Source organism: Nothoprocta perdicaria, unplaced genomic scaffold, assembly GCF_003342845.1.
Source record: "Nothoprocta perdicaria isolate Ctin4 unplaced genomic scaffold, notPer1 scaffold_194, whole genome shotgun sequence".
Taxonomy (NCBI): Eukaryota; Metazoa; Chordata; class Aves; order Tinamiformes; family Tinamidae; genus Nothoprocta; species Nothoprocta perdicaria.
This window is the reverse complement of record NW_020455138.1, coordinates 1,415,844-1,442,141: the sequence shown is the minus strand read 5'-3', so window position 1 is coordinate 1,442,141 and position 26,298 is coordinate 1,415,844. Positions and strand designations below refer to the sequence as shown.

The 26,298-nt window shown below is 40.9% G+C and overlaps 1 long non-coding RNA gene across 1 annotated transcript; it reads right to left on the bottom strand.

Moving 5' to 3' along the window:
* Nucleotides 1–23,729: 23,729 nt before the first annotated feature.
* LOC112945603 lies at nt 23,730–25,657 on the bottom strand. Its single transcript, XR_003249045.1, has 3 exons — nt 25,576–25,657; nt 25,113–25,174; nt 23,730–23,920 (listed from the first exon to the last, which is right to left on the bottom strand). It is a non-coding gene; the product is annotated as an uncharacterized LOC112945603 (long non-coding RNA).
* Between the last annotated feature and the right edge of the window lie 641 nt (nt 25,658–26,298).

The following is a 26,298-nucleotide window of genomic DNA, read 5'->3' as shown; positions in this document are numbered from 1 at the left end:
AGGAAAAACAAAAAAGAAAAAACGTTCCTTCCAATCATACACAGCACTAATCAAAGAAAACAAAACACTCATTTTTTGAATTGTTTTTATTGAGATAATATAATAATAAGTTGATCCTAATGAGTGTCTCCAGAATTTGCAATTTATCACCAGTCACAGGATATTTGGTGGTTTCCATAAAATCCTCACTCCCTTTTTTAGGCAATTATACCCAGTATTTTTAAAAGTTTCAATCCTTTATAACTTAAAAAAAAAAAAAAAAAGCTCAAATGCATTGAATCCCAGCAACTGAGAAGCCAGAAAATAAATTAAAAAATTATGACTATGTTGAATGCAATACTGTTGAATGCAATGACATTTCTGGCATTGATGAGCAAATGATACAAATTTTCTCCCTYTCCTTTTTTTTTTTTTTTCCCCTCATTTGTTTAGGAGTTTTGTGATTTTAAGGCAGTCTCAGGTTTGGCAATCTGATTCTTGCTTTCATAAGAAAACRGGGTTTCCATTACTGCAAGCATCCAAACATGCGCTGTGTTTTCTCTGGGTTCCAGGCATCTTTCCTTTTCTCCTTTTCTTTTTCTTTCCATTCCTGCCTCCTTCCCCCGCCTCCCAGGAGCAGCTCTGCAGCTCCTCTGCTATTCGGGGAATGCCCGACCCGGGCCCCCATGAAAGGCACCACCGTCCTAGGGGCTGAGGTCTCCTCGCGTTTCAAGTAACACTGGGGTGACACCAAATGCTGGTTGTGCCACCCAYGGCCACTGTCATCTACAGCGAACTTTCACTGACAACAGCTGATCTCCAGCAGACAATGGAAAATGTCCACGACTCAAAAATGTTAAAAAGAAGGAACGAGTGGGTCATGACACGTGTCGCTCCTGCAGGCTCCATAGAATGCCCTGATTCTTCCCCCTGGGTGAATTCCTAGCTGCTCCTAGCCCAGCACAACTATTACTGGTCGTCTTGCTGTGCCAGCACCGATGCTGGGAGAAAAGGAGTACTTCAGAAGGAAGTGTGGTGGAAATTTCCAAAATATAAGTAGCCTGCTTGGATAAAGACAGGCTTTTTATATGTAATTGCTAGGCCTGGGAAATTTGGCTGCYGTGATCACTGACCCTGTCTGGGTTCCCTTTGATGCATTTCTCTTGGGGGACTCCGCAGTAAACGGGGCGCTCCCTTCCCCCTGTACCACTGTTTACTTCTTGCTGTGGAAGGATATGAGGGAGGCTCACACCATTAAATAGGAAGGTGATTGCCAGCACTTGCTGTTAACATCTATACTTACCCTTGGTTTTCACAGAGCTAGGACAGGGATGCTCTTGTTGTCTTTTAATAAGGCTGGAACAAAAAAGATTTATTATTATTATAATATTATTATTAAGAAATGCTAGTATTGGTGGGAACATACRCTGCTGTGCTAGTGCTGCAGGTTTTCAACATGACATGGCAGCATGTGAATTAAGAACTCTGGTGTCAATGGAAAGATTGCTATAAACATCAGCAGACATCRGATCTGGAACCCATGTGACATCTGAGAGGTTTCATCTTCAGCCCCCTAACCGCTCGCCTTCAGCCTGCTCTGTCCCTGCTATAGTCACCGGGCTGTTTAAGAGTGCTCATCTTCAGATACGTGTCCCAGGCAGGTATAACGAATGGCCCCCTGGAAAGACCTCTCTCTCCCTCTTCCTCAGCTGTGCGGAGAGCTCACATAAGTAGTTCAGACTGGATGTCTGACTTTTACAGGGCTAACGCTCACAAAGATGCCTCCCACTTTCGTGGTATTTTTGTATAATGTAGAGAGGATACTGAACGTTTTTTGAGTTCCAACTCAAAATCAGGATCAATATTCCTCCTGCTAGTTAAAATGAGCTATAGATACTCTTCAGTGTTGTCTGAAAAATCATCTCTGTGTTTATAGAGGGTTTGTCTTAAGGGTTCTGCAAAGACAAAGGATCCTTCTTCCATTAGCAGTGGGACAGAGCCAGGCAGACTCTTGAAGGCYGTGGCATATTTACATTTACAGCAGGTTTCCACTCTGTATTAAAATTACTTGTATATTTTCAAACATACCTGGCCTTTTTCATGATGTCAACAGGGTAGTTAGCATGGTTACAAGGTTCCAACATATAAGAACTCTAGGATATCTAAAGATAGACCATGAAACTATTCTTAGCAACGCYGATACAATGCTGGAGATACCCAGTAACTTTCGAGTAGTTGCCTTGAATTTACAGTACTTTGGAAGTAAAGATGTCAAATCACTCCCTAGCATGTTGCAGAGCATTGCYGAATACAAACCTCTGATTCTGTAAACAAAAGCTGTACTAATGCACACGACTGGAAATGTCCAGATTAGTTCTGTGCAGCAGTTGCCAAGGGAGAGTTAATATTCTCAGGTAGAAAAAGGCTGTGAGTGGATTTTACTAGCAGTCAGTTTTAATGCCAGCTTGTGGATTGGGACAGCTGAAACAGCAGTCGCTCAGAATGTTTTCAAGCCATGATTTTTGGTTACCTCACTTATCACCATGTCAGAGTATTTTCTTCAGTAAATTAGAAACTGACTTTTTCCTTATGTACTTTTCAGGGATTCCAAAGATTCATTCACAATGCCAAGCTGCAATAAAATCCACCAGAATGTAAATCACTTTCTGATATAACTTCTCCTTTTCTTGGATAGAGTTATAAATGCAATGAAAAATAAATGGTTTTGAATGGCAACAATAGAAAAATTGGTATCACTCATTCAGTTTAAAAGTGAGATCATCATTTTAATAGCTAAAGAATATATTTCSTACCTTGGATTTTGGCTACACAGATTTCAATGTTTGAACATTTTTTATTTTAATAAGGAGAGGCTTTSAAAGTGCTGAAGTTGTGGATAAGGTAATAGTATCTTCTTGGCACATTTAATAATATGTACTAATGCAGTCCTTATTTCCAGCCTCTTTTCCTTGTCTAGCTTTAATGCTGCAAATTAATGTATTTTTCTGAGTAGCAAATCCAAGCAGTAATGTGGTCATGGGAAACTGGAACAAATGACCACTTGCTCTGGAAAGCAGCACACTGCAAGCTTGAAGTCCTGCTTGTTTACATAGTGGCTTGACTCTCAGCAACAGGTCACAGCCACAGAAACAAGAGCTGCCTGAAATATCRTGCGGGGCCCATAAACACAGGAATGTGCTGCGAGCTGCCAGCAGTGCCCTATATGATCTCGAGCAGCCTCTCTTCCTGCAACCTGGAGGCTTTCAGATAGTTCTGAGAACTGTGAAGCTTGGCTTAAGGTGCTTCATCTGCTGAATATTGTAATAACTTCAAGATAAAGATGTTGCTTGCTTTAGTTATGCCTGAGAGTGCTTCTGGTATAAGAGTTAATTCAAAGTGCATGCATTTTGCTTGGATGTCTTTTCTGGGAGGAAGAAAAAAAAGTCAAAATTGCTCTTTAAACAACATGGCATAACCAGATCATCTTTTCTCTCCAAACATAAAGTCAAAAATCCACACCGAGATTTTGTTTAATTAATATTCCACATTTAGCGGAATATTTAGCTGAATCGCTGCTTCTGTTCTCCAGAAGCCCTACCAGAAACTTGTCAAAGGCCTCAAAATCAGGTTTGGATTGATTTGGAAAGCATCCTTTCTCATTCTGTACATGTTCTTCAGCATCTCAGTAGATCCAGTTTGCTTTTGATGGATGTTTCTACCTTCTTAACTCACACATATCTGTGACTTGTTATGGTTAGCTATCAATTGGCATTTCCAAAAGCACCCATCTCCACCCACCCACCAAGTAGTCCGGGATAGAAGAGCACCTATTACACAAGCCAAACTAGTCAATCTGTTCAAGGGTGTGAAATTCTGAGCTGGCACTGAGTAGCAGCAAAGAATTATTCAGAAGCACCACAGTGTACACATTTTAAAATACATTTAACTTCTCAGTTCTTAGGCTGCCTGTAAACTTGTTGAGTTCCAGAGGCTACATTGGGATGTAATTAAATATAAAAGCTGCTGTCTAAAAGTGTAATGGCTTGTTTAAAGGTTTTCATTTAAAGATGTGAAGGTGATGGCCTTAAAACAACTGGCAATAGTTTGCATGGCTTGATTTCAAGTTCTATACTTACGTGATCAGGAGAAATAAGGAGTATTGCCGTTCTTCTTGTGCCAGATGAAGACCATCCAATCTCATTTTCATAATTAAAATCAAAAAGGCACATTCAGTATTGCCCTTATTTGGGATTGCAGAAACAAATTAAGTGCCATGGGCCAATCCTGAACCTGCTTATCTTCTACAGTAACCTAATTGAAGCAAGTAGTGCCCTGTAACCTACTTTTGCTTGTATGAATGAAGAGTAGAGAACTGGGCCACTAGGTTGTTCTTGGCTTTCCAAACTGTCCTTCCTCCTTACAGAAAAAAAGGTTTTAATAAAGTACTTCCAAATGGTTGATTATAGACCAGTTTTCTACCAAAGAKCTGTTTGCTTTAAATGAAAATAAATAGCATTACCATACAAAGTATGTAGCTTTTGTTATTGCTACAGAATTTTTTCCTTTCAAGTACCTACCACAGCTCAAGATATATTTTTTTAGACGTAATAACATACATGCTAAATTGCACTGTCATTAACAAAAAYACATTAGGTAAAGACTAATAAAACACCTCGCTTTAGATCAGCAAAGCTTCTATTAAAACTAAAGGTTATTTGTTTTGTAGAGATATGAAATATGCTCTCTACACAGGATTCCTTCAAACCAGTCTAGTGAAAAGCATGGACATGTTTCCATAGGCTTTAGTAAGTTTTATATCCAGCACTAAGATAGTGTCTGCATTACATCTTCTTAATGGAGTATGCAGGGGAAGAAAATACAGATTTGTTATATATGAAGATGTTCTGAAAGGCTTTTTTACCTATGCCAAAAAAAAAAAAAAAAAAAAACAGGGAGTGGAAAGTAGATTCTGTGAGACGTAGCTGTCTTTATCTTATCCAGATCAGCAGTTTGAGCCTGATTCTCTCTAGTTTTGTTGAAAGCTCCTGAGGATTTCAGACCTTAACTGATGGTGCAAGGTCTTGCATTGCCAACAAAGATGTATGTGTAACACACCCATTTTAACAATAGATATTTCATTCTAAAGTATTTCAAACAGTTAAAGTGAAAATCATTTCCATATTATTTAGTAATATTATGCTTCTTTGTAAGGCAGTATTTCATACTGCAGGTAGTTCATACTGTCTTTGAAGGCAAGTTTCTAAGTGACCCTAGGATTTTAAGTTTTCCCAGCAAAGTTGGGGATACTGGAATCCACAGTTCCTCATGAGGGTCTGTGTGTGGGTAATGAAGATCTCCATGCCAGCAGGATTGAGGACAGAGCACGTTCTCAGTTTCCAGCCTTGCCCTCATCTGCAGTACTGAAGTGTAACCCTGTAGGYAAGGCCTGCTGCATCTGAAAATGCCCATTCCAACTTGCCATCCGCAGGGGAAAACAAGGACTTAAACACGTGTATAATAGCCCTTTTTAAGATCACAGGCAAATGATTTAAGCTCAGTGCTCCACTATAATCCGTCTGGTAGTTCTTATCCACTCACATATTAACTCATAAAAACACTGAGTTGGTGTTAGTACTTCAGGCATGTGTGGGGCACCTCGCTGTTTGGGTCGACAGATCGATTTACACAGATCAGGAAAGCACTAAATGGCTTTGCATGAAGGGCAAAACAAGTGCTCTGTGACTACTGACCTCAGYCAGCTCAGTTTCCTTCGGAGGGGGCCGGTATCAGATGTAGCAGTGACTCAAGAGATTCAGGGAAGGTCAACAGATCCAGTTCTGCATTTTCCTTCAGCTTCCATCAGCTGGAAGCAAGCTAAATGACTTGCCTCGGGCCCTAAGATGGGCCGAATTCGGCTTAGAAGTGTTTCCCTGAAACAAGGCATCGAAGGCAAGACGGTGTCATTAAAGTTATCCTCCACACCGTCATTGTGGGTAACCTTCCTGGGGCTGAAGTGTTTTTTCCTAACAAAGCCGATACAGCGGGCCGTACGCGGTGGGCAGCCTCTGAAACAAGAGCTCCAGGGGATCGGATTGTGGCCGGGCTATAAATGCAGCCTCCTGTCGCTGCCAGCCTTAGGTCTGAGGGCAGTCACAACTTCCATGCGAGCTCTGCTCCGGGATTAGCCACATTCAAAGAGGGCTGACAGCTGGGGAGGGCCGAGCAAGTCATACTGCTCCATGTACCTCAGCCAGCAGAACTGGGATGGTGCTGGGGTAAATAAAGGCTCCTTTCCCCCAAAGTGACAGGAGCTGTCATATGTTATACCCCTATAATTGAAACAGATGGCTGTAAGTGTCCCTATATGGAGTACAACGTTACCCAGGTGCTGATAAACGCCAGCATCGTCAGGCTCAATGAGGCGGGGCTTTGTGTTGTGCAGCCCTGCCCCGAAATCGCCTCCCGTTCCCCGCGCAAGCTGGGAGGCACCGCGCAGGCCTTGCCTAGCACCAGGCGCAGAGGGAAGGCAGCGCTCTGCACCTCCCGGGAGATGCCTGGCAGATGAAAGCACAGTTAGCTTCAGTTCCAGCGCTCTCCCTCGTCGCCTAATTGAAGCCAAGAGGTATCGTCTCTTTCTGAGTACAGTCARGATATTTAGAGAAGCTGGCACCAGCAAAGCCTGCCCATTGTATTAGACGATGTAATAGGTTTGGAATCGCTTTATAAAGCTGGAGAGTAGCATGTGAAAATGAGGATACTTGAGGAAGAAAGCTTCCAAAGACGTTCCTGTGAATAAGCTCCGGACTATTTCAAGCGCAATTAGATTCTGAGGCAGCACAGAGCCAATTAATTATGCAACCACATAAATAAACACGGGGAAAATAAATAGGCCCAAATACATGCACATGGACACATGCATGCGCACACACACATACACRCTGAAAGTTTTCTCTGGAATACTTAGCATTTTGCTTTTTAATCTCTGATTTCTAATTAATGTATTTTTGCTTAATCCTAGCTACACATCCCCATGTGGACAGCAGAAACACTTTCCAAGGACAGAAAAGCTGCTTTCCATAATAAATAATTTTCAGACGTGAATCACAATTGTCTTATTTCAAGATTGAAAAGATTCAATAAAGAGAAGTAAAATGTTGAATTTTTGCCTAAAACTCAAGGCAAGCTTCTCAAGTGTTTAGGAAAAAGAGGCTTACAATCCAATTCCTCTTAAAAGACAAAAAAAGAAAAGTATTTTTTAACAGTTCTAACTCTTCTTTACATCTACTACCAGCACATGCATGTTCATGCTATTTTTTCACAAAGAGCATTTGTCATTCTCTGCCAAAAAGTAGGTCTGCCAGGTTGATCTGCCATATATGATCTGGTCTTCCAGAATTTTGAGGTTTGGTTTTGTTGTGTTTTAGTTTGTTCTTTTTCTGATCATTTTGAGAAAGTTTAATGAGTCCAGAGMTCTCAACATGCATTCAGCAGGGAATCAAGATGTAACAGTTCTTCAAGACATTGATTTAGTGATCACAAAATTCACTGATTTTTGACACTTAACCAGACTTTCTCACCAGTGTTCGTAACAGTTCTTGATCCAATTGGCAGCTACATAAGTCTAAAAACTATTTTTCGCCATCATATTATTTTGTTTAATAGTCCTCAATGTTTATGTTAGAGAAATTGGTACTTTATTAGGTGTGTGTTGTTCAAATATATGTGTATTGATGGTTCTGTTCTGTAGAAGATGCTTCTGATCATTAGAATAGATTTCAAATATATCTAGATTAACAGATCTATTTCTAATAAAAGATCAGAAACTGGTTGCCTCTACATTTGTAATAGGTAAAATAGCCATGTTGCAAATTTTGAGACCAAGAGAGGTTTTTGTTGGGCATCTCATCATCTAGGTGAGCTCTCTAGGCTGCACCTGCATCCTGAGGATCAGGATTCATCTGCTTAAGCAGGAGTGGGGAAGAGACGTGTCTGTCTCTCACCACTGTCGCCAAGAGGAGCTTAAAAGGATAAACGTAGACTCAGAATTTTGTTAGGTGGATTCATTGGCCTCCACGTGCCAGCAGCAGCTTGGCACCTTGCCTGCTAGCCCCGCAGTGGGAATGAGCAGCAGAGGTGGAAGATCCAAACGAGCTCCGTGCAGCCACCGCTGGGGAGTTGCGCTTGCTGCCTGCTGCAAGTGTGGAAACGCAGCAGGACCTTTGTCCTGAGCTAAGGAAAGCCAGTTTGTCCAGGAAACAGAAAGGAGAAAATCAAAGGGAAGTTGGGCTCTTTTAGTTATCAGCTGCGGATAAAAATCCTTAAATGTTTTGTCTTCCACTGTTTTCAYGGATGGCAAGAAAATAAATATTTCTTTTTCTTTGCACACTGTTTTCCCCTTATCAAGTGCTATCAATATTATGTCTCCCAGCCACTCGGCCTTGAATATTTAGCATGTTAACTCTCTACTGAAATTGAAGCGAAAAGAGCATGGACTCAGTGTGGTGGAGCTGCCTGGAGCTGTGCCTGGACAAGGCTGCTTCCAGGATCAGGGCCATATTTATTTTAATGCGTGTTTGTATCTACAGTTGCTATGTGTTGGTCTGCAGGGCTCACCTTCGCTGTGCTGGATAGGTGCTTCTCGAGCTTGCGAGGGGCCTTTAGCCACAGCGCAAAAGCAGCTCCTGGGCCAAAGCTAGCTGACCCACGTGGACTTCACGTCGCCCGGTCTGAGGCTGTTTCACCCCCTCCTCTTGAGAGAGTTCTGGCTCCGGCAAAAGTTTTGTTTGGAACTTCAGTTCTTTAACGTGTTTAATTGACAATAGAAGGGAAACAATGCATTTAAAGGTTATTGTAATTACATCTACTTACATTTTTGTTCCATAAACAACATTTTGTTAACTTTCTAAATTATGCAGTGTTGCTCTGACCTATTTTTTTAGATGCCTGAAAGGATAATAAAGGATCTGAAAAGCAGTAATTTTGGACTTAAAATTTGAACTTTGATTACATTTATTTTTAGTTCATAATTCGAAAAAAAAAAAAGATACTCAAAGAAGGGGAAAAAAAAGTAAAGCTAGGTCAGGAATGAAAAAGTATTGTTTTGGGAAAGGCAACAAGCTCTTTTGTTTTATTTTATTGCTCATCTTTTATTTTTTGTGCTACATTATTGCTTTTTTCAATGAACAATCATGCAATATCATTTACAGTCTGACCAACAAAAGCTGTTATTAGTKCTAGAATTAGTGGGATTTGATATTATCTTCAGATCTTGAGGCTGTTTTAAGTGTAACAATGAAAGTATATACATAAAGACACCAAATTAACATAAAATAAAGTAACGACTTTTCTTATTTTCAGAGCTAGTTTTCTCCTTGAAGCTTGTGTTACAAGTCTAAAGATTATCTGGATATTCTTTTGCTAGTCTCCTCAGAAATATTTGGGATTCAGGAGACACAAGACGTGCTCAAGTTCTTGGAAACTATGTGTCAGCCTCTGTGGCTCGAAATGGAAAAAAGGGCTACAGAGAAACCTGACCAACATGAAGCAACTGCTCTAAAGAATGCGGCTTAAGATTTTCAAAGTGAAGTCAGGCTGCTAATGCTCGCAGCTGTATGAAGGGAGCACAAAAAGCAGAGGACCAAAGCAGAGAGCAGGAAGCTTTTCTGTTTCGCCCATTCTGCGCGAGAGATTTTCTTCCGTCCTACGTCGAAATTGAAGTGGTCTCGAGTCTAATTGACCTTAAAGCGTAACCACTGCGACGAGGCTTTCCTAGCGGGTAATGACAGCCCTTCGTCTGGGAGATTTAGATCTTCAAACAGAGCCGGGGAGTGAAAGAATGTGAATCGATAGCTGCTCTCTGAGGCCAGAGCATCTCGGGGAGGAAGCTCCTGGTAGCGTTCGGGGAGGAAGAACCGTGTTGTGGCCTCGAGTTTCACAAGGTGCCACGTAAACGATCATGGCCTCCGCAGTGCAGCTTTTAGTGCGGCGACTAATTTTACCCGACTGACGCAAAATGCAAAACTAATGCTGGTTTCTGATGGGTTAAGAGCAAAGCCCTGTTTGTTGCACTTGCTATAAGTTTTATTTTAAACTTGGTAATTATAGGAGGCACAGGTGGTGCTGCCCATTGCTAAGGCTGACCGTGATTTCCCGTAACAAGATTTTTTTTTTTTTCCAATTGCTTGTAGTTTTCCAAAGGTTCAGTGACTGGGATTGAAATTCCGTGTCTGCTTGGGGTGGATGTAAGAGCAAACACACCAAACACTGTTGTTTTCCCTATTTCTTTTATTATTATTATTATTATTATTATTATTATTTCAGGAAGAAAATTCTCCCATTTCTCTGAATAAGAAAATTATATTAATTTATTAATTTGATTAAACATCATTTAATTGATGCCAGAAAGTGATCACAATTGTTTAGTTATGCACATTTCCACACTTGGGATGAGGCAGTGAAATCCAGTATGAAGGAGGGAACCTTTATACAATTTCCTAGAAAAAAGAATTACAAAATTTAGCCAAGTAGTTAATCCTTTCTGGAATCACAGGTTGTGCGTGTTCTCAAGAGAACATGTTTGGCAGCTGAGCATGCTGCAGAGAGTATGTTTATGCTGAATGCAATCGTCTTCAGTGTAAATGCATTATCCTTATAGAATGACCAGCCTGTTGCACCATAGACCTCCAGAGGCTGTGAAATYGGATTTTGCTGCAGTCACTTTCCTGGGCATGGAGAAGTTTCTGCTGTAAATCTAAAATTCTGACACTGCTGATGGCTGTTATCAACATTATACATGTTGGAATGAAAAAAAAAATCACAAACAAATAGAATTATTGTGTAAATATGTCTAAATTACAGCATCAGGCCTTAAAACATAGGGATTTGCCAGACTGAAGGGTGACGGTGCATCTCTAAGTTTTCTCCTTTCCCCTTTGTTTGCATGTACTAAGTTATGCTCTTCAGTTACTTTATCATAAGCATCTTTTTCTATGAGCCCCTTGTGTCCTTCAGTGCCCAGAYTGGGTTATTTTCTAGGCTTGAGGTGGTTATTTAGCAAAAAGGACTGTTGTTTGAAGCATTTGTTACAGCGTTTGGTGGGTGTCTAGAAGGCACCTCAGTGGATKGGGAGAAGAGAAAGGATGGTTTCCAGATTAAAGGCTGGCAGTTGCCCTTTAGGCTTCTGTCCTTGTACGTGTCCCTGTGTTCCCTTATGATGCTAGCATGTTATTTTGACCARTCTTGCCAGAAAGCCATTGATAAATAGCTTCAATTGACCCCATTCTTTTTCAAACTACATAGTCTTTTAGAAGCACACGCCTGTGGTGTCCAAGCTCAGCAGCCTCACACCGAAGCTTTCAGGCTCCGTGTGGCTGCTCGCCCTAAACCAACCAGAAATCGCCCCTCAGCCTCTCATTACAAACCTGGGCTTTTCAAAGGAGTTTTCAGTAGATACAAAGTGGAAATCTAGTGTATTGAGACTAACAAAGTCCATGCTAATTTATATGAGAAAATCCCTGTGGGTTTGTTATAAGATTATGTTATTGAAATTGGCTTCTTCCCACAATTTCCACACCCAGACATGACAACAAATCTGCTGAGTCCCATGGCTTTGACATCTTACACAAAGAATTCAGGGTCAATAGGATGGAGGATATGACTGTGTTAACTCAGACCCGTTTCCCTTGACAAAGTTTTGGCGAAAGGCCGGAGTTTTCCRCTCCTTTCATGTACTTGATAGAGGAAAAAAAAAAGGAAAAGATGACTGATGTTCTAGGTGGGGCACATCCATTGATTTTCTTATCCAAATAAGAAATACTCTCAGAAGACAGTATAGATTATTTGCGTGAATTAAATTCAGTGAAAGGTGGACATCAGTTGTAGCAGTAAGTGGCACGAGAGGGCTGGTGACAGTTCACTACTGCAGCACTGTGCAGAGGAACACGCTCCTCTAGGCTGCTGTCTAGGTACATCGCTTCTTGCAAAGCCGCTCGGAAATCTCCTCGGAAGTGCATCCTCTAAGCTGAGCAACATCAATGTGAGTTACAAACATGAGCTGCGCTTATCTAGAACTTAAGGTCAGTAGCAGATGTTACAAATTCCTATAGAATGCATGCTTAGAGAGAAGGATTTTTTTTTTTCTAATGGCAGAAATCTGCTAGCTATTCTTGCCTTATCTGCAACAGCTGAGCAATCTTTCGGTGCCATGAGGAGATTGAAAACTTGGCTCATATCTAGCATGGACAAGCTTGCCTTAATCACATTGCTCTTTTACATGTGCACAAGGACATCAACATTGACAGTGCTACAGTAAAGCAGCCATTTGCTGAAAACAACTGTCAACATTGTCAAGTTTTTGGAACCTTTTATAATGTGATTTGTGTGACAAAGCTTGTATAATTCTGTTTATCAGCTGTAGTAACAAACTTTCATAAAGGGGGATGTATGGAGAAATACACTGAAGCTGGATTTCCCATCACCTGCTCCTACCTGACACTCCAAAGTGAATAAATAAAATAAAAAAAATGAAGGAATGAAGRTAAATGCACCGCAACAGCCCAAGCTTCCAGGCACATTTAAAGAATTTTCTCAAAAAGTTGCAAAAAAATGAACCAAAAGATTTCTTCCCTTTTAAACACAGATTTTTATCAAGTTTTCATGCAGTTTTTCTTCCTATATGAATCTTGCTATTGTACCTGTGAATGGGTACTCTTGGCAAATGAATCAGAATTAAATTATGTGTGATGCTAATTGATACATAGGATTTTTAAAAGCCACCATGAAAGGCTCTGTACAAATCTGTTGTCAGTAAGTGATACGGAGCACATGATAAAATGCTTAAAATGCTGCAGAGAGTAGAACAGAACTCCAGCTTTAGGATTAGATTAATGCAGACTAGGGGTTCTTGCCCACCCTCTGTGTGCACCGGCGAGGGGTCATTCAGGGTCTGCCCGTGTGCCCCACGGTTCAAATCACAGCAGCACTAGCACAGATCTGCTCCGGCTCTCCAACCTTGGCACGGCGCTGCTCCCAGGTTGTTATATTCAGCTTCATCTTTTCCTAGGTGTAAGTATTCAGAAATCACAACATCTCCCAGATAGGCCATACTCCTCCTGTATTAACAGTATCTTGTTAATAACTCTGTGGCAGTGAATTTGGTGATAAACCAAATCCCATCTCACAGCCTTAGCGCTGTTGCTGATTACCTGAATTCCCTGTCCCTGAAGCTTGTCTTATAAAAGTGGTTGATTGAAAGGAAGAAAAACATTTTTACTAAATATCTATAAAAATAATAATGAAGAAGAATTGGGCTAGAAGAAGATATTGGGAGGAAAGTTTTCAATTTACTTCTGCAGTTCTAACTGTAAACTAATGTTACAAATGGTGCAGGAATTACCCGGCACCTGAACTTCTGTAGTGTTTTAGTGGAATACTAATGAGACAAGGCTGGTGCTCTAAATCATGTATTTAAGAACAATCTTACTCTATACCATCTTCATCGCAATTTCTAAAGATACATTCTATATATCAACTGTTGACTGTCTCAGCTATTCCCATTGATTTTTCTAACACGCACTTGCAATGGCTGTGAGATATCTAGCACAAGCTGTACAATTACTGGTATTTATCTTGAATTAAAGACAGAGAGAGAGAGAAGGAGAGGGAGGGAATGAGGGAGGGAAGGAAYTGTGCATCGTACCCTTGGGCCCAGAGAGTTTCATAACCCCCAAGAGAGTCTAGCACACACGGCCGAACTGAACAGGAAGGTCTTAAGGTGGTTGGTGCCAGGTGAGTCTCTTGCCCACAGCCAAGGTTACTTAGCTTTAAAATAAGGAAGAAGCTCTCAGGTTCTACCAAGAGTCAGAATACTGGGCATAATTTTGCCATGGCTATCAGGAAAAGTATAATTGATATAGGATTGTCTAGGTGCTGCTACAAGCTTACAATGCACTGAGTTTCTGAAGTTTAGGAAGAATAAAATGGTTAATCTTCGTGATGACAAAAGGAAGCAGGAAAATAAAGTGACACACTTGAATGAACTGTGAGGAAATAAAGTGCACAACATGTGATAATGCCATGACTCTGTGTTACTGCACATTTCTGGGCTGAAAAGATACGGCTTGATGGGTAATTTGTCATGCTGTGCAATAGAGAACAACAGTAAAGAGACTTCAGACAGAAGAAAATTACACAAATAGTAGGGTGGAAAGGTATAATTGAAGATGGCAAAAGACTGAAAGAAAGACATTTAAAATTACTGTACTGACCTACTAAATGCACTTGGGCGTGGAATCCTGGCCTCACAAGCAGCAGCATTAAACGGCTGCAGGCTGTGACACTACTGCAGGATAATGCCAATCTTACAGAGCTCTTAGAGGATAAAAAAATACCCAGGGTAAGCTAAAAAAACCCAGACCCTGTTTTTTTGCACACATGCATAGTCTGAACAACTAATGAATTTACAGTAAGGGAAAGTTTACTTATGGCCACACTGGTATTTTTCCTTACGCTACATCCCTCTTAGATTAGCGGGACTTCCTGGGGAGCACAAGGGAAAGTGTCAGAATCTATTTTACAAATAATATCTTGATTTCTTGTTTTTTAATAATCCCAAACTTTGGCACATGTTCAGCAAGCCAAGTACCTGCTGTCTGGATCCATGGAGTTTGAAATTGGCTTTCTTTTTCATGAACTGCACAGGGCCTCATTCTCTGCTGTTGAGCTGTGTGCTGCACAGCAAGCCTGCGGTTTGCAGAAAGTCCCAGTGAGCTCCCTTTTTTGGGGGTTACTTTAGTTGATTTGGTCTCTTGCCACTGAAGAGACAACTATGCAAAGGTGTCAGTGAGGATCCCTGTTCCGATCAGAGGCACCCGCAGAAGCAGGGGCACTTCGGAGGTGGCCTTCACTGTTCACGATGCCCCGTGTTGCTCAAGCTCTCGGTTCCTTAGCAAAGGCTCTTGGCGAGGCAGATTTTGACATCTACTAGGACATCTACTCTCATGATACAGAGAGAAAAACGTGTGATTTCTGCAACGTATTTCTCTTTGTTTCTATTTCTTTCTTTCTCTTGAGCCTCTTACCTGCTCTCGTAGCGCTTTAGTGAAAGCGGACCGAAGGAAGTGGGGAGATCTTATTTTTTCTGGCTGCTTTACTGTGTATTATTTACTAACTTTAGAAAGATATTGCGAATTCATTAAAAAGATCTGAGTCCTTCGTAAACATTATGGTGAGGGTGGATACCAAAGATTGAGATATGTTCTATTACTACCCAAAGTTTTCATCAATGTGAAATATCACTAACTTCCACAAGTTCATTGATACATTCCTGCATAATACAGAGAAGAACAGGGATGAGTTTCCAAAGTTTCCTGTGGTGGGTGCAGTAGACTGGCACAACAGGGAAGGCAGTTCTGACTGGCACAAGATGATMTAACAATCTGCCAGGTTCCTGAAGCACCCACTCCACGTGGAGCCTGAGCTGCAGAAAGCCAGAGCAGCTGCAAACTGAGGCTCTATTCCATTGCAGAGATACACCAAGCCATTTTGCTACTGTACAAACATTTTGACCATAAAAATAAATGATCTAAATTGTGAAACTGTAGCTAGCCTGCTGTCAAGTTAAATAAACAATGAAGCAATCCAGAGCCTCCAACAGCAATTGTTGTTTCATGACCTAAGCTTTGCAAAAGGCCACTTCTAGTGCATTTGAGTACTAAATGAAGAGAATATTTTAATAAAACAAGTTTCTGTGTTTGTTTATCACACACCATTTGGTTATAGTCAGGGCCCTGTGTGATTCTGTGGCAATTAAATTGCCAGAGAATCCACCCACTGCTACAGACACACACTGCAGGATGCAGACTGTCGGTTTTAAAATTAAAATAGTTTTTTAGCCTTTAGTGTCAAAGAAAATCTTCCAGATGTGAACTGAATATGAAGTTAAGCCCAGATACATGCCCAAATTTACAGGCAGTTGAGCACGATGGCGCTGATAGGCATGAACTGCCCCCTTGATTTTAACTGTGAACTAAACCGGAAAAGTTGATAGCCATCATTTAAATGGTCAATGATGCTCAGTGTTCCACAGCTGCTTRATATCTTAATGTCTGTGTCCCAGACTGTCTTCCTCTTCCTCACATGTTCAGTAAATTTTATTTTGCCTGTGTCTTCTCCTTAAAAATTCTGTTTTTCATGCTGAAAACTCTCGGTACCAATATTGCATCCTGCAACTCACTTAAAAAAATGAARAGTTAAGGTTGGCATAAAGTCAGTAAGATGCAATATAAGATTAAATAGCATGTAATCATAATTTCATTGTAAAATTTTAAGATCATAACATTTTGGTAAAGAATTACTTTTTCTTTCTTTCTTTTTTAACCTGCTGYACTGCCTGAATTCTCACTGCTGCAGAATTTAGGTCAGGTGAGCTGATCCAAATCCATGTGCAAAAGAGTTTTTTATGCTGTGCTGTTGTGTTCTTATCCCATTCAAAACCTGCATGCTTTGTTGACAATTCACGGACTATAGTACGTAAGTCCAAAAGTAGCATAGGATCCAGGGCCTCAGCTGGTGTAAATTAGTGCCTCTTCGACGGGAGTGATGCCAACTGTGTTGGCTGAGGATGGGTGCATGGAAAATGACTGGGAAAATATAGATGTAATTGTATGTAATGTTTCCTATTACTAATCTGACGTTCAAACATTCTTAAAAAGATGAGAGACTGTCTCCTTGTCCTCACAAGAGACGAGAGAGGAGAAAGGGGTCCCTGAGGTTTCATTCAGTCAGCTATGAAAGTCACGACTGTCCCATCAGGGGCACTGTCCTGTTCACTGCCTCTGGGATAGAAATTACTACCAACCATGCACAAGGAGTGAGGAAGGGGGAGAGGAGCTGATCTTGGCCAAGCGGCTGTCCTTGCCTTGGCAAGGGAAGTTCCTGCACTATTTCCCTGGCACAGCTGTGTAAACAGGTATGCCTTAGTTCTGATTTATGCCGCTGAAGCTTTAGGAAGAAGTCAAGGAATGAAACTTTGGACCACTCTCAAAAGAAAAACTTTAGCTTAAAAAAAATGGTTTTAGCACTTAAGAGCAAAAACTTTATTCACCGTAAAGTAGTTCTTCATGCTGGCTTTACTACCAGAAAACAGATACAAATCACTGACAAAAGTGGTAAAAACAATACTCTTCATAGAACACTATGAATACAGCAGGAACAGTTCTGGTTTCTGTTGAGAGATTTTGGCTTTTTTGCAGTCAGTTTTTTTCCAGAAGTGCCATAACTTTTATTTGAAGACATGCTTCATGCTATTAAAAAGAAAGAAATTAAGAACTGTTTTTATATGTATTCAGCAAAGCCTCATTCAAGGCAGTCTAGAGAAAATACAGGACTTGGGCTTATTTCACACAGTTTTGAGTACATGTATGGGCTAAGTGGTGATATTTTACTAGAAAGGTGGAATTTTCTAGACTGTTATTTTTCATTTGAAGTTTCTTGTTGAAGAGGCTCTTTGTGGCCTGGTTGAGATGTGCAGCAAGAAGATCTCCGCACATCTTGTTTTCTCTTGGCTTGCTCATGCGGTGATCCTACAGCTAATGCCTGTAGTCATGAAAGATGAACTGAGCACTCTTAACAAAAACGTGTCCCTACCAAAAACACCCAAAGCTTTGGCCTTCTTCCCTAGGTTCTGTACATATAGTACCCCCCATTATACTTCGGTGAAAACACTGCAAGACAAGAATACATTTTCCATTTTTCATTTATAATTTCAAGCTGAACACATCTGCAAGCAGATTTTTTGCTGTGGACCATCACTAGGAAAAGATGATCCAGGCAAATGGATTTTAACTTGTATGACTGCAAGCATTAATAAGGGAAAGAGAAAGGAAGTCAGTCCTTAATAGCCCAGAACAGCCTCACCTGGGGCACCCTCCCAGGCACATGGGCCTAGCCACTCCATTTACGCTCAGGCCTGAGTCCCTTCCTAGCCTGGGCTATGTTGTAAGTGCCCCGGTTTGATCTTCTGCCTTTGTGTTCTGAGGGGAGCCCCTAGGTATCTGCTGTAAGTTTTTTTCCTGCATGGTTGCTGTAGTATTGTTGCAGTTTCTGGCCTTATCTCCTGAATGTAGGCCCATGTTGGAGCTTTGTCTCCAGTCCTGTCTCAGGACAGTCCCGCTCCTGTTACTTCTGACTGGGCTGCCCGGACAGGTCCTAGTCTTGGCTATTTCAGCTTGTCTGGGGTAGTCAGAGGGGCCCTGCTGCCAGCCCCCTGCTCTGCCTGCTGTGCTCAGGTGCTGCCAGGCTGTGTCCTGGTTGGTGAAGGTGCTGTCTGCTCTGTGGTCATCCTTGGCTTCTGCCTTGTCCCCTGCTTCGTGGAACAGCCACCCTGTGCTGTTCCCTCASAGAAGTGAACTTGCATGTAATGAAAACATTAGCTGCAGTGTGAGTTCCTCTTCTGCTGTCTTACGACTGATTGCCAAGCCGAGAGTACAAAGATATTTGAAGTAGGGAGATGCTTCCCTAAGGAGATGGGGCCAACCCTCTGCAGTGGAGCTGCCGCTCCTCATGCTAACCTCAGGCTAAATTCATAGGGCCTGTTACTATAGGTGCCCAGTAATGATTGCACTTTTCTCTGAAATTTCAGCTCCTTTCCTATCTAATTTGGGATACCAGCTGGAGTAGCTGCTGTGTGATGCTATATATGTGATACTGTGTGCCTGTATCCCCCATGTCCGATGACTTTACCTTCTCACAAGGTGCCCAAAGGACCAATGTGAAATACTTTACATACATTATTAAATTAATTATTAAATCATTCCATAAGAGCAGAACTATTTAGAGTTACAGATTACAATTGCAATGAGCTAAAAACAGGAACAGTCTTTGATTATGGGAGAAAAGGAGAAGGGCAGTCTTCCTTCTTTCATAACTAGTCATCTTATGACACATCTCAGCTGAAGTCCTTAGGCAGCTTCCTCCTAAATGTTTTCTATGAAGTAAGAATCCATATAATTAGAGAAGAATGTGCACTTTCAGATTTGTTTTGTTAACTTTTTCCTTTAAAAAATAAAAACACACTACTACTGCATTACTAGACTATGATAACAATGATAGTGAGCTAAGTATAATGGAAAACCAACCATGTCATCCAAAAAAATATGTACCGACTTGCAGGGGAAGGGAGGGAAAGGAACCAGGTCTCTTTCTAGTTAATAACAGTCTTCAACCTGGAGCATATGACATTCCCATAAAGGCTAATTAGAGCAGATCATTATATACTTACCTCCTCAGAAGGCTGGAAGTGTTAATGACTGAGCAACACTTAAAAATACGTTTACCCAAAGTAAAGGCATCAAATGACCATATGGGATGATCCTAATAAACACCCCAAGTTTTCATTTTACACATGTCCTATTTAATACATTTAAACTGTTGTAAATACTATTATAATCATTCCAGCTTCATGGCAGCTGATGTGCTATACATGTTTGAGAGGGTGGTATCAATTAACTATGTTATCTATAATGCCATGCCTGCAATTACTACTACTTCACAACTTGTCATTAATGCCTTTGACAGGGCTTTTCCAAAGTAACATTTATTTAGAGGTTAATCAAAATGCCTAAGACTGCCATTTATTATAATCTGATTTTGGATAATTGTCCAAATCAGTAGCTCTTAGAGGCAGCAGTTTTGTCTCAGTTTCAGTGAATATAGTATATTAATGCCAAAAAAAACAGAGGATTAGAGTTACATTCTGTGTACATACAAGTGGCTCTTGCACTACTTGGTTCTTCAGGATTCAAGAATTCTCTCAGAAATTTCTCTCTGTTACTTTGAAGACTGGACAATGCTTTCAGCAGCATTAAGAGCTGGGGCAAAGCAAAAGTCCATGAGGGCTGTTCCCCCTAGCACACCAAGGAGTAGATTAAAAAATAATAATCATAAATTTTTGAAAGTGAGTGAAAGAGGGAGAAACGGGAGGAGTGAAGAGAGAAAGAACAACCTATATACATTTATCTTTTTGTGTTGGAAATGGAGTGAGCACATAAGGGAAGGACCAGCAGCTGACCCATCTGTTCTCTATAGAGGGCAAGATATATGCAGTTCAACATATGCCTTACTAAACCCTCAGATTCTATAAGAAAAGAATGCCCAGTGCTTAAAATATCAGGATATCGAAATTAGTTCCCGCGCAGCTCTAATTTGGCTCTTTGCAGACAGTCATGCCAACAGTTTTTAATCACTTCCTCCTCCTCTTTGGTGCCAAATTCTCAACTGCAGTCTCAAACAAGCATACGTGACCTGGTGTTTTCGTGGTGGAATTCTTTGGTAGACATGCTATTCGAGCAGGCTGATGCCAGATACATCCCTAAGACTGTCCCTGATAAACTTACTTTGTTATTCCAAACTCTGTAGATGTCAGAAGTTATTGGCAAAACTGTTATAACTTTTTAKCATTTATGAACTAGACTATTTCTCCTACTGTTTATTTCAAATATCGAATGACTGTTCTACAAAATTTGGGATAAGACATATATCCCAAAAGGAAAACTCTCCAGCTTAGTGATTAAACTGTGGCAACTTGCAATTAAAAAAAGAGAGAAATATCAGGCAACCTTATGCATGGTTGTGGTACCAGACCACCTCAAATATATTTTTCAAAGCAACCTTTCATATTATATGAAAGGACATACTTAAAGTAAGCAGGACATCTATTTACTTGTTTACTAATAAGTACCTTCTGTTGGAACACTAAGACAAAGGTAAAACTAATCTCATTTAACAGAACATTTTTATAAAAGWGGAGTTTACAGAAGCCTGGGAGGCAATAGCAAAATATGAAAAATGGTTTGCAAGTACAGGAGTTAATGTTCTCAGATTCATGCAAAAAATAATTTAAGTGAAACCTTCTATTCCACTGAGCCTTTCCAATATTTATTCTAAATATTTCTTTTAAAATAATTAATTTGACAATATACCATATTGCTGATCTGCACTATGCTTTAGTTTTTAAAACTTGTAACATTTTGATTTTTTTGCTTTTAGACACACTATTTATGACTCACGCTCTGTCATATTTATATTTTAATTCCTGGGCAACTCTACTGGCAACTAATATGTAAAACAGTTATAGAAAACAGCAGATCAGTTTGCAATAAATCATCCTTTGGAAGAGAAGGTCACTATTAATTTATTATTACTTTAAAATAGCGTATAATTAATGCAACTGCTCTGCTGTAAACATTATTGGGAAAGTTATCCTCTCTTCTCTACCGCCACTATCCTGGAGAGCCTTTAAAGTGAAGGCACGTGTATTTTAACGTTACGTTACATCTTTGTAGGCCCTGGAACAGCCCATCTTACTGAGGCAGTCTGTGCTCTGATGCTGGTACGTGAACTTCATGCGAGAGAGGCAGCGCTGAGCGCAGCAGCGCAGGGCACAGCGGCTGCCGCGCAGGGCAGGTTGGCTCGGGCGCTACCGTGTCCCTTCTCCCCTTCCTGCCTTTCCGCTGTGCCCGTCGCACGAGCACCGACCTGATGTTATGGGGTGTGTGTCAAAAACTGCTTCCTGTGCCCAGGTTAGTAACTGCTTCACGTAGCTCTTTCTAAAGAAAAACAAGAAATAGGGAGATTTAATGTGCATGTCTACACGTGTACACAACATTTTTAGGCACAGCCTTTCAGTAGAACTGGCAACTCCCTGYAAGTCCAGTTTCTTTTCCTGTGCATCTGTCTACCTTCCCTGTCACTGGTTTAAATGGTCTTTTTTGAAAAATTCCTTTTTTTTYCCCATTTCTTTTTTTTTTTTWAAAAATGACATTAGGACATTAGAAGTAGAAAAGTAGAGAATTGTATCCCAAATGCTTATCTTTTCCCCATTCTGAGAAATTATCTTCCATTCCTTCAGCTGCTTTTATGCCAAATTTGACACTCTCCTTTTCTCTAACACTGCATGCACCTCCCTTTGGCTACCAGCCACTGCCTCAAACAAAATTCTTCCCACCTAAACACTCTTTTACTTCTCAGTCCTCCCCTACTTCCTTCCTCCATCTGTATTAAATGTATTAATTCTCTTTCCTCACTTATAGTCTCTATATCTCCTAATTTAAAAAACATTTTTTTTTCTTCCTTGCTTCACGAACAGAATTCCAGCTCCTAGGAAAACCTGCCTAACGCTGCCTACTCTCTTGCTTGCCAAATGTAGGTTTACATTCCTCCTGCTTTAGGATGGTACACAGGAATAGAGGGAAGGACATGTGCAACTTCAGACACGCATGTTGAGTGCGRAGCTTGAAGTTAGTCACATTCATGACTGACTCTATGAACCAGAGGTCTCATATTCCATCAAATTGCCACTGTAACTGTATTTCCTTGCACGTGTTTGTCCACTCCCGCTAAAGGAAGCAGATTCCTGACTCTGTGTTCTCACCTCTACCTTTGGATTTCTTTAAGTCCGGTCCACAAGGATGAGACCTCATCGTTGAGCACAAGTTTCTCGARCGCAGCTACTTTTCAGTCAGGCAGGCTTCTCATCTCGTCCTTTTCAGCTGTGTCTCTCTGATGGTAAAATTCTGGCCCGTTTTCTCCCTGATTGCTCCAGAATAGCAGGAGGTGCTATTTGGAGAAGTCCTTGCCCACATCTTAGTCTGCTTCTGTTTCTTAAGAACCTTGAAACAATGCAGCTCATTTTTTTCTCCTATTCTTAAATATTCTTAATTATTCTAAATATTAAAAATAAAAATAGAAAAAAGAAAGAAATGCTTTCCACCTTCCCTGCCACACTTGCTTGTACTGCCGTATTTGACCTGTAAATTTAGTGAGCATTCAATGAACTTTTATGCTTATAAAGTGCTGTGTAAGTTGACAGTGCTATAAAATTGGTCTACAGCAAACTAAAATAGTAGTAATAAGTTGGGCATATGAGGATGATTTGGAGTTGTATAATATGCCCATTATCATACGATCTGTGCAGTTTTGTCATAGCTTTTTAGCACCTGAAAAACTGAATTTAGGCCAAATGTTGTATCTCTATTTTACGTGATGGAGAAGGGAGACAGATTTTATCTGCAATATGCTCAGGCTGACTTTCTAGCATTTTGGAAGTGATTCTTTAACAAATGCTAGAGAAAAAGACATCTTGGATTAAAAAGCTAAAAATTATAAAGCTGAGAATATATTACTTAGATGAAGATTTATGTGCCCAAATGATACCATTATCTTGTTTCCTTATCCCTTATTCTCACAAGATGTGTGGCGCTGAAGACTGAGATTTTTTGCCCGCAGCATAGTGACAAAAGGGGCAAATCTTTTCCCCTGATTTCAGTGTGGCAAGATCAAGCCCTGCWTGTGCCCAGTGCATTTTTGCAGCATAGCTGAGCAATTCAAGTACCTCACTGGAAGTTTATTTGTTCAAGATGCTGAACAAGGTGAGAGCTGCCCTGCCTGTGCCAGGGTGAACTCGCGGAGAGCTGAGCTGGGGCTAGAGTCTCAGGCTGCTTCCCAGCAACCTTGACCTTGTAGCAAGGATAACCACATGATGGCAGGGAGCCGTACGAAATGGCCATGCGTGCTGCATCCTTCCCTGGAGGCTGGGAGCTTCACCGCTCGGATATGCTCCCTTGGCTCAGAGTRCAAGTTCTTGAGCGCAGTCCCAATCCCGGGTCTCACGTGGCCATCCCCAGCAGCGTCTGCAGGGCAAACGGGCCAGCCCACACACAGATCCCCCACCAGAGCTATCACAGAAAGTCAAACAGGTTCAGCCCACACCAAAATCACCGAACTTACAGCCTTGACACTTTTGTATTCGCACGCACGAGCAGATGTRTAGGACTGATGTGGAGAGCCTAGCATGTGAAAAGGTAACAATTTTCATCAGGGAAGTTTTTACATGCAGCGTCTGCAAATGCTGTTCCAGTCTAATCAGTGGAGAGATCATTTGTGCCATCTGCACTCAGCAGGGACCGGGTTGTTGAGACAAGGTAGCAAATAAAAACAATAACAGGCGTAAATGAAAATAATATGCAGAGATATAAACCTAGCAAACCAAGACTCTAAACCAGTTGGATTTCAGTGAGAACTACTGGATTTTTCTAGATAGAAATTTGTTTTTCTGATAACAGTTGCAATTAAGAAGACATTTTAGTGCTACAGCTTGGCCCAGGTGGAGAAAATGCATCTTTCATCAATAAAATCAAGGTAGGACTAACTATATCTATATGATTTAGTATAGTAATATTTTACTTGTAATAATATTTTTATTTTTTTAACTAGAGTGAATGGCAATCACTTATATTCATACTTAGAAATCAAACTACCTTAAATGAGCATTATTTGTACCAGATGATAGGCTGAATTCTAAAACAGTTTTGAAAGTGAGCCAAGGTAACTTTCAAATAACTACATTTATTCAGCAGTAGATCTTCAGAATTATAACTTGGGGGTGGAGGAAAGTAATTGTTTGTGTCTATGCTCCTTTCTCTGCATGGGAATATAGAGAAATAAAATCCCTTATTTCTGCCAGTTCTTTGGCTTGACTTCTAACTAAGCAGTGAGGCAGGCATAGGAAAATTAAGGCAGGCCTTAGTAGGAAAAGTATTGTTTTCCATTTCCATATTTTTGTGATAAACCATCTTTATTTTCAGTCTTTGGTTAGGTTTCAAGCTGACTGCTGAACTGTTAAGTCCTGTAACCTACTAAACAGCCAGGTGGCTATAGCTGTTTTCAAAGGAAAATAGAGTCTATTTTCTTACTAGTTTTGTTCATTTTTGTATGTTCAAAAACAGTCCAGTTTATTGCAATTAGAGCGGTACCTAAGTCTGAAGGGAGCATCAACTATGATCATTATTTTCAGACCGTAGTGGATCATCAAAAGTTCAGAGTTCTCATTCATTAGGACCCTGAATGTTGTTTTTCTCTAAGAACGAGAGCTGGCGGGACACTTGAAACCTGCGATTTTATCAAATAGGATGAAACCCTAAGAGCTTTATTATGGCAGGTACAAAACCCAAGAACCTGTTCCTCTTACCAAGCTTCCACAAAGTACCTCCCATATAATTATTAAATAAAAACACTTACTTATTCAGTACTCAGCTTTTAAACCCTGAATAAGAGAAGTACATATTGAGAGAGGTACTTACGAGGTTTCCATGGATACAGGATGATGCCAATCAGGTCCATGTTTTTCTCTGAAAGGGCGCCCCTGCGGAGACATACAGCTTGGTGAGTGGTTGTTTATACATAGTAAGTAAATAGGAACCTTGTTTATTTTACAAAGCGCTCCTGACCCAGACTTTTTCTCATCACTCTTTTGAAAATGGAGGTTTTGCTCCCTTTAAGCAGCATATCCTACTGAAGGACATACTTTCAATGATTTTTTTTCCCCATAGAGTTGTATGAGTTGATGACATAGTTTCCGAGCAAAAATGGAGTATCTAGGTATGCTGCATCTATCCTGGCAAACYTCTGTTGACAACTTATTTAACTCTGTGATAGAGGCAGTGATGCAAGTTAGGTCTATTTCCATCTCCAGAAGCCACTTCCAGGAAGGAGGAGGGTGGTGGGGGGAAGGCATGGTCGGGTATAAATGATAAATGCCCTTACCTGAATCCAGAAAGGACAAGAACAGCAGGCTGAGCTTGCTCCTCTCTCAAAGGCTTTCCGTGTATTTTAGCTTCCATTTTAAAAGTGGCTGGTTCCTAGATTCCCGGAGCCTAAGTGCCATGAACGTGTAATTTTGACATCCAGTCTCTCAACACTGCATGCTTTCTAATTTTGGGAATGAGATTAATACCTCCTATTTGAGAGGTTTTAGTCTTCTAATATTTCTTGGGATAAAAAAGCACAATGAGTTAGTGAAAAGAAAGGCAATCAACTTTAATACTTAACACAGTTTAATAACCTGAATTGAAATATGTGTGTGCTGTATTTCCATTAAAAAAGTTTCCTTCCAGCCACAATTAATAGAACAAAAACTTGTCTTGTTCGGAGATTATTCTTGGAATGTAATTTTAGCGTCTACCTAACGGAGGGAACTTTGCTCGCCATGTGCAAGCAATTTTGCCCCTTTCCCTGCCGAAGAAGCGATTTAGGGATAAGGCGGCCGGGCCGCTGTTTTCCACGGGCGCCCGGGGAGGGGGCCGGGCCGCCTGTGTCCGCCTGCCAGCGCTGACAAAGGTCCGCCTGTCAGCGATACCTTCCCCAGCTAAATTTACCCGGAGCGACGGCGGCAGGTGCCRCCCGGCCTGCCAGCCACTTGCGCGGCCGCATCACGCAGCCCGCGGGTCGGCGGCCAAGGCAGAAAAAGCCTGGGGCTGCGCAGCCCAG